A 7,387-nucleotide genomic window follows, 5' to 3' on the forward strand; every position below is an offset into this window, starting at 1 on the left:
AAATATTGAGCAACCAAGGTTGGTGTAAACGGGTGGGGTAGGGCGTAGAAATGAGCATACTTCGACAGTCGGTCCACAACCACCATGATGACTGACTTGTTCCCTGACTTTGGAAGACCTGTAATGAAATCCATATAAACCTCCGTCCAAATTGATGCCAGAATGGGCAATGGTTGTAAGGTGCCTGGTGTGTTGATGGTTTCCCCTTTGTGGCGTTGACAGACATCACATTCGGCTACGAAGGTAAGGACGTCCTTTTTCATGCCTGTCCAAAAGAATGATCTTCTGGTGCGAGCATACGTCTTCTGAAAGCCTGAATGCCCTGTAATGGGAGATGAGTGCAATTCTGCCAAAATGCGACTTTTGAGGGTAGATGTTGGTGATATTACGACTCTGTCCTTGTAGCGAAGAATATCATTCTGCCACGAGTAGCCCTTGCTGGAATTAGGATCTACCTGCAATTGAGAAATGAGTTGGGAGAGCCCTGGGTGTGAAAACCATTCCCTGCGAGCCTCTTCAATCCAGTCTGGAATGGGAAGGGAAATTGCGAGCAGAGTACTTTCCTCCTCAAATTGGCGCGATAATGCATCTGCTACACTGTTGTCTTTCCCTTTCTTGTAAATGATCTCATAATCATATCCCAGCATTTTGGCTAACCATTTATTTTGTTGTGGGGAGGATAGGCGTTGCTCCAAAAAATATTTAAGACTGTGATGATCTGTGCGGATTTGGAAACGTCGCCCCAATAAGTAAGGTCGCCAGGTCTCGACTGCATGTAAGATAGCCATCATTTCCTTCTCGTAGGTAGATTGGCCCAGATTCCTCCCACTGAGTTGTTGGCTTGTGAAGGCCAATGGTCGCCCTTCTTGCATTAAGACCGCCCCAATACCTGTACGCGAAGCATCACATTCAATGACAAAGGATTTGGTCAAGTCAGGTAGTGCTAAGACTGGAGTGGTACACATGGCGTTTTTGAGAATGGTAAATGCCTGTTGTGCTTCCTCGTTCCAGAAGAAGGAATTTTTCTTTAGGAGTTGAGTGAGGGGCTTCGCTATGCGGCCATAGTTGCGGACAAATTTACGATAATAGCCAGTGAGACCCAAAAATCCTCTCAAGCTCTTCAAAGTCTTAGGTTGAGGCCATTCTTGCATTGCCTGGATCTTTTTGGGGTCCACCTTGACACCTTCACGCCCCACAATGTGGCCCAAATACTCAACTTCTTCCATGCCAAACGAACACTTAGACATCTTGACAAATAATTTATGCTTGCGGAGCAGTTGCAAGAGTAGATCTACATGCTGAAGATGTGCCGCCCAAGTGCCACTATAGATGAGAATGTCATCGAAGAAGACAAGGACAAATTTTCTGAGATATGGTTTGAGGATGTGATTCATAAGACTCTGAAAAGTAGAAGGGGCATTACAGAGACCAAATGGCATGACCAGGAACTCATAATGGCCTTCATGAGTTCTGAAAGCCATCTTGGGAATGTCGACTTCCTTCATGCGAATTTGGTGGTAGCCGGAGCGAAGATCCAACTTAGTGAAGAATTGAGCCCCATTGAGTTCGTCCAGCAAATCGTCAACCACCGGAATGGGAAATTTATCTTTGACTATCAACTTGTTGAGGGCCCTGAAGTCGGGACACATCCGCCACTCCCCATCTTTCTTGAGGACCATGACCACTGGGGATGAATAAGGACTAATGCTGGGACGAATGACACCTGCTTCCAACAATTCTTTGATGATTTTTTCTATTTCATTCTTTTGAGTGAACGGATATCTATATGGCCGCACATTTGGGGGTTGGGCCCCTGGAACCAAGGTGATGCTATAATCATGTTCCCCTCACGAGGGTGGAAGCTCATGAGGCTTGTCAAAGACCGTCCGATGGTTATTTAAAATCTGTTGCATCTCAGGATGAATTGGCAGAGACCTGGTTTCGACTACCTGGATGGCATTAAATTGAGCTACCACTCCATGATGACCCTTTTTTAACAATTTTTCCATCCGATGCGAGCTGATGACAGAGGGGGCTCCCGCCTGGAGGCCACGGAGGGTATGTGTGAAGTTGTTCTGCTTAAAACTCATATATAACTCCTGGAAATCCATTGGGATTGGCCCAAGGGTGCGGAGCCATTCAGCGCCAAGGACAATGTCGCATCGCCCCATGTGTATGGCAAACATGTGGGTTTTCAACTAATAATCCCCCATTTGAAGTTTGACATTTTCATAGCGGCCTTCACATTTCATTGTGCCCCCATCTGCAATTTGGACTTGGAAGTTAGAAACTGCCCGTACAAAACAATGCGCTGCTTCGGCGATTTTTTGATGGATGAAATTATGGGTACTTCCACTATCAATCAAGACTACTACTGGGTGATGTTTAAGAAAACCCCTGATTTTGAGAGTTTGAGGGGAAGAGATTCCTGCCAACGCATTGAGCGAAATAACTGGTTCGTCAGATACAATCTCCTTTTGGTTGTCTTCTTCGATCGCCTTCGGTTCCTCAAGTGGTGGATCTTCCTCGGTGGAGATGTAGTCAGTGGCATCTATTTGAAAAAACTTGGGCTCCTTGCATTTATGACCAGGGGAATATTTTTCATCACAGTAGTAACATAGTCCTTGCTTCCTTCTTTCGGCCATTTCCTGAGGTGACACCTTTTGGACCTTAAGTGTCTGAGTCATGTTGTGAGCTTGTGGGGGATGACCTTTAGTGGGGAAATTGGGGCGGCTGTATTGGGCTGTTATGGCACGTTCCACCTTACGGGCTACCTGGCAAGCCTCCGTCCATGTGGGAGGGTGGTGGAGTAGAACTTGAGCTTTGATGGCTTATTTAAGACCACTGATAAAACATTCCGTGTAGAACTCATCTGAGAGATGCTAAGTGCGGAAGGCTAAGGCTTCAAAAGCGGTGATATATTCATCCACTGTACCCGTCTGTCGGAGCTTAGTGAGACGGCCCAAAAAGGAGTCTCCCTGTTCAAAGCGATCTCGAAGAGCTTTGGAAAATTGGGCCCAACTCGAAAAAGGTCCATTGCGACGTTGATGCCATTCCGCCCATTGCCATCGTTCACTGTCCAAGTACATGGTCCCCACCATAAGCTTAGTCCAATCATCTTGGAGACGATTCAATTTGAAATATTGGTCCATCTGTGCTAGCCATGCGGACGGGTGAGAACCGTCAAATTTCTGCATATCCAACTTGGGAGGTCGCTGACTGGGTGGTGAATGGGTGTGCCAGACGTGAGGAGAGTGGCTAGACTCACCCTCATGGTGTTCATGGCCATTATACGGTTCCTCGAGAGCTGGCTCCTTGCCCTTATCGAGTGCTTGCCGTACCTGGCTAGATAGTCCGCTAATCATATTTTTGAGCTCGTTCATATCTGTTTCAAGTTTGTCTAGCCTTTCATTGGCCATTGCTTGAGCTCTAGTTTCTACCATACACCAACTTGATGAAAAATTGGGACCGCCAAAATTTTTTTTCCAATAAATTGAATGGTACCATCGTGCTCAGCTCGTCGTCCTGATGCTGATGGGCTAGATCACAAATAAGCGCTTCGGAAGATCTCAGGCTTTTTTTTTTTTTTGGAAAACTCCTAAAGGAGTTTTACTCCTTGATCAATACTACAGTCGCCAAATACTCAAAATGTCAATGCCGCCAAAAGTCCTGCGAAAAGTATATCCAGGTACAGGAACCCTTCACAACTACTCCGATCTGGTGGATCTGAGAGATCTAAATGGTGGAACAACTGCTGCTGCTGATCTGATGGAGCTGCGGGACTGATGTCTGCTGCTGCTGCACTTGCTGATCTAGAATAGATGATGTGTGATCCCCCGATAGAAAGGGAACTATGGTCTTGAGGAGTGTCAGGTGCTACAAATCGCAATATACATAAGGGTCTGACAGTAGTACTCGGCCCAATGTTTCAGGGCTCTAACTAAGGAGGATCGACCGTACCCTTAGCCGTACAACCCGACTACCCTATCGTACAGGCGAGTAATCTCTCCGAGTGCTGTTCTCGGTGTACTGTAGCCACAAGACGACCGAAGGTTTATCTATGGCGAGGTTTCAAGGGAGCTTGGGGGCTTCCTATATACCCAGAGGGTACGTGGAAGACAGTCCGTGCGCGGTTCTGTCTAATGCGCTACTACTCAAAGGGGTACCCACAGGGGTTACAAGGGAGTCCAACAGACGTGACCACCTCTTGTATTTCCTGCGTGCATGCCTCCCCAAATCCGCAGGTTTATGCGCTTAACGACAGATCCCGTGGTTTAAAGACACCGGAACACATCTCTAGCCAAAAAAAAATTTGCTAAAAATTGGAGATCCCACCGAGCCCTGGAAAGTGCTCTAATACCACTTGTTATGCTCTTAACCTGCAAAGTAATACCCAAACACAGAATATGCGAAGGAAAGATACCCAAAACACAGAATATGCGAAGAAAAGATACCCAGAACACAGAATAGCAATGATTTTATTATTCAGAGAGAAATGTTCACAGGCCTCTTCGAGGGGGCAACCTCCAATAGAGGAGAGCTCGATTACAAAAACAAGACACGATACTCCTCGCAGGGAGTCTCTATCCTTTATATATGACTCATACATGCAATACCATGAGCCAATACCGTGGGTTTTATTAATACCATCTATGTAATACTACCGCCCATTTGCAACTAACTGTGGTCCCGTCATTAATTGCGGGTTAACCACTTACAAATATTAATATGGGCTTTATTGACTCTTGACTATGACGTGATCCCATGACATAAATAAGGGGGTTAGGGTGGGACCCTAACACTAAAGTTGTGACTTGTCCTCAAGTCATTATTGAAGTGATGAACAAAACAGTAAACAAGTAGAACAAGGAATTCTTACCAACCAAATGAATGGTTTTCTAGTAAGAATTCTGGGTTAGAGTGTGCCAGAGTTTGGTTTTCACATCTAAACCATTATTATTGTTTTTGTTTTTGTGGGTTTATATATATATATATATATATATATATATATATATATATATATATATATATATATATATATATATATATATATATATATATCTTTCTTTATTTATTTAAAAAAAAAAGAAATTGAATGAACTAAGGTAGAGATATCACAGCTGAAGGCTGCAATATCTCAACCTCCCTTTGCTGAGATACAGTGTGAATAAAATCCTCCTTGCTGATGGGCTTATGATAGAGTTTCAACTGATGGCCATTCACAAGAAAGGTGTTGCCTTCTCCATCAATGGTAGTAAGCTTGATTGATCCATTTTCATATACTTGTACTATTTCATATGGGCCCATCCAATGTGTGGTAAATTTGGCTTTATGATCTGTGAATTTAGAGTCAAATAGTAAAGCCCAGTCTCCTTCTTTGAACTTTTTCTTTTTGATGTGTGCATCATGCCACTACTTCCTTTGTTCTGCATTAGGATTACTGTCTCCTTTGCTTGCTGCCTCATTTCATCTAACTGGTTCAGTTGCATAATTCTCTCTTTTTGTGCTTCATTGAGATCAATTCCTAAATCTGCAGCCATCTTATAAGTATGTATTTGAAATTCAATAGGAAGCATTACCTCTTTTCCATACACCAAATGATATGGTGTAAATCTTGTAGTGTTTTTCCACGTGATTCTGTAAACCCAGAGTGCATCTTTGAGCTTCTCTTCCCAATTCTTTCTGTTCATTGCTATTGTCTTAGTGATAATTCCTTCCAATGTTTTATTGGTAGATTCCACCTGGCCATTGGCCTGTGGATGGTAAGGTGTACTTTTCCTATGCTTGATTTTATATTTTTTTGTGATGTCTTTGACCAGCTTTGAGGTAAACTGAGTACCTTGATCTGTGACTATCTCCCTTAGTACTCCATACCTTACAAAAATTTCTTCAAAAAGGAAGTTTACCACTGTTTGTTCAATTGCCTGGACTAGTGCTTTGGCTTCAGCCCATTTTGTCACATAATTAGTACATACTAGGATGTACTTTTTACCTTTTGATGTTGGATTGATGGGTCCTATAAAATCTAGAGCCCATTTTTCAAATGGCTCTAAATGTATTTGAGGCTGAAGTGGCATTTCATCTGTAGCTATTGGTATGCCCATTCTTTGATAGCTATCACAACTTTTCACATATTTCTTGGAATCCTTAAAAATAGATGGCCAATAGTATCCACGACTGAGAATCTTGAATGCTGTTCTTTTCGCTGCAAAATGCCCACCAAACGATTCATCATGACAAGATTTTAAAATATCAATTGTTTCATCATTTCTTACACATCATCTAATAATCATATCATAACCGGTGTAAAATAAATCTCCATTAATCCATGAGTATTTAGCACTTTGTTTGATCAACCTCTTCTTTTCCTTTAGAGTAAAATATGGAAGTGTTCTTCCTGTGGATAAATAATTGGCTAAGTCAGTATACCAAGGATTCACTATTGAAATTGCAAATAAATTTTCATCTAGAAAAGAATCTTCAACCGGAACAACCTCACCTGAATTTTGCAGTCTAGAAAGAAAATCTTCCACCTGATTCTCCTTACCTGGTCTATCTAACACTGTAATAGTAAATTCCTATAATAATAACAACCATCTGGTAACTATGCCATTAGTGATTGGTTTATTCATTAAATACTTAATGGCAGAGTGATCAGTATGTACAAAAACCTCATAACCAGTGATATAATGTCGGAATTTATTCACAGCATGTATGATGGCAAGCATTTCTTTTTCTGTGACTGTGTAGTTTAATTCTGCAGGTGTTAGATTTTTGCTAATGAAATAGATGGCATTATTGAAAGACTCTTGTTTTTGGCCTAATGAGGCACCTACTGCAGTATCAGATGCATTTGTAAAGATGTGAAATGGTAGGGTCCAGTTAGGTCCTTTTAAGACTGGTGTGGTTGATAACTTTTCTTAGAGTGTTTCAAAAGCTTGCTGACAATTCTCATTCCAGTTGAAAGGTGTATCTTTTGCTAGAAGCTTAAACAGAGGTGAAGCTATTTTACTAAAATGTTCAATAAACCTTCTGTAATAGCTTACATACCCAAGAAAACTTCACACGGGTGACCCGAGTTCGATCCCCGGCAATGACGCCAAAATGTAGTGACCAATCCAGGGTCTAGATTAGACTAAATTTAATGTCAACCAAGGTAGGTAAACTTAGAGGCACGTGTCTACAATCTATAGACCTAAAAGGATCTCATCTACCTAGATAAGTGTCTACTGTGACAGGCTACTGCACTCTTTTACAAGAGATTGGAATATGTTTCCTTTCACTCAGATCATCTAATTTAATTAACCGTTCTAAAAACACAGTGTGTTACTATTCTGAGTTTTCAATCCTCTTACAAGGATATCATTCACAAAAACTCTTTCTCGGT

This window comes from Pinus tabuliformis, chromosome 3_1 (genome assembly GCF_031772625.1).
Source record: "Pinus tabuliformis cultivar Carrire ecotype Pingquan chromosome 3_1, CPIR1, whole genome shotgun sequence".
Taxonomy (NCBI): domain Eukaryota; kingdom Viridiplantae; phylum Streptophyta; class Pinopsida; order Pinales; family Pinaceae; genus Pinus; species Pinus tabuliformis.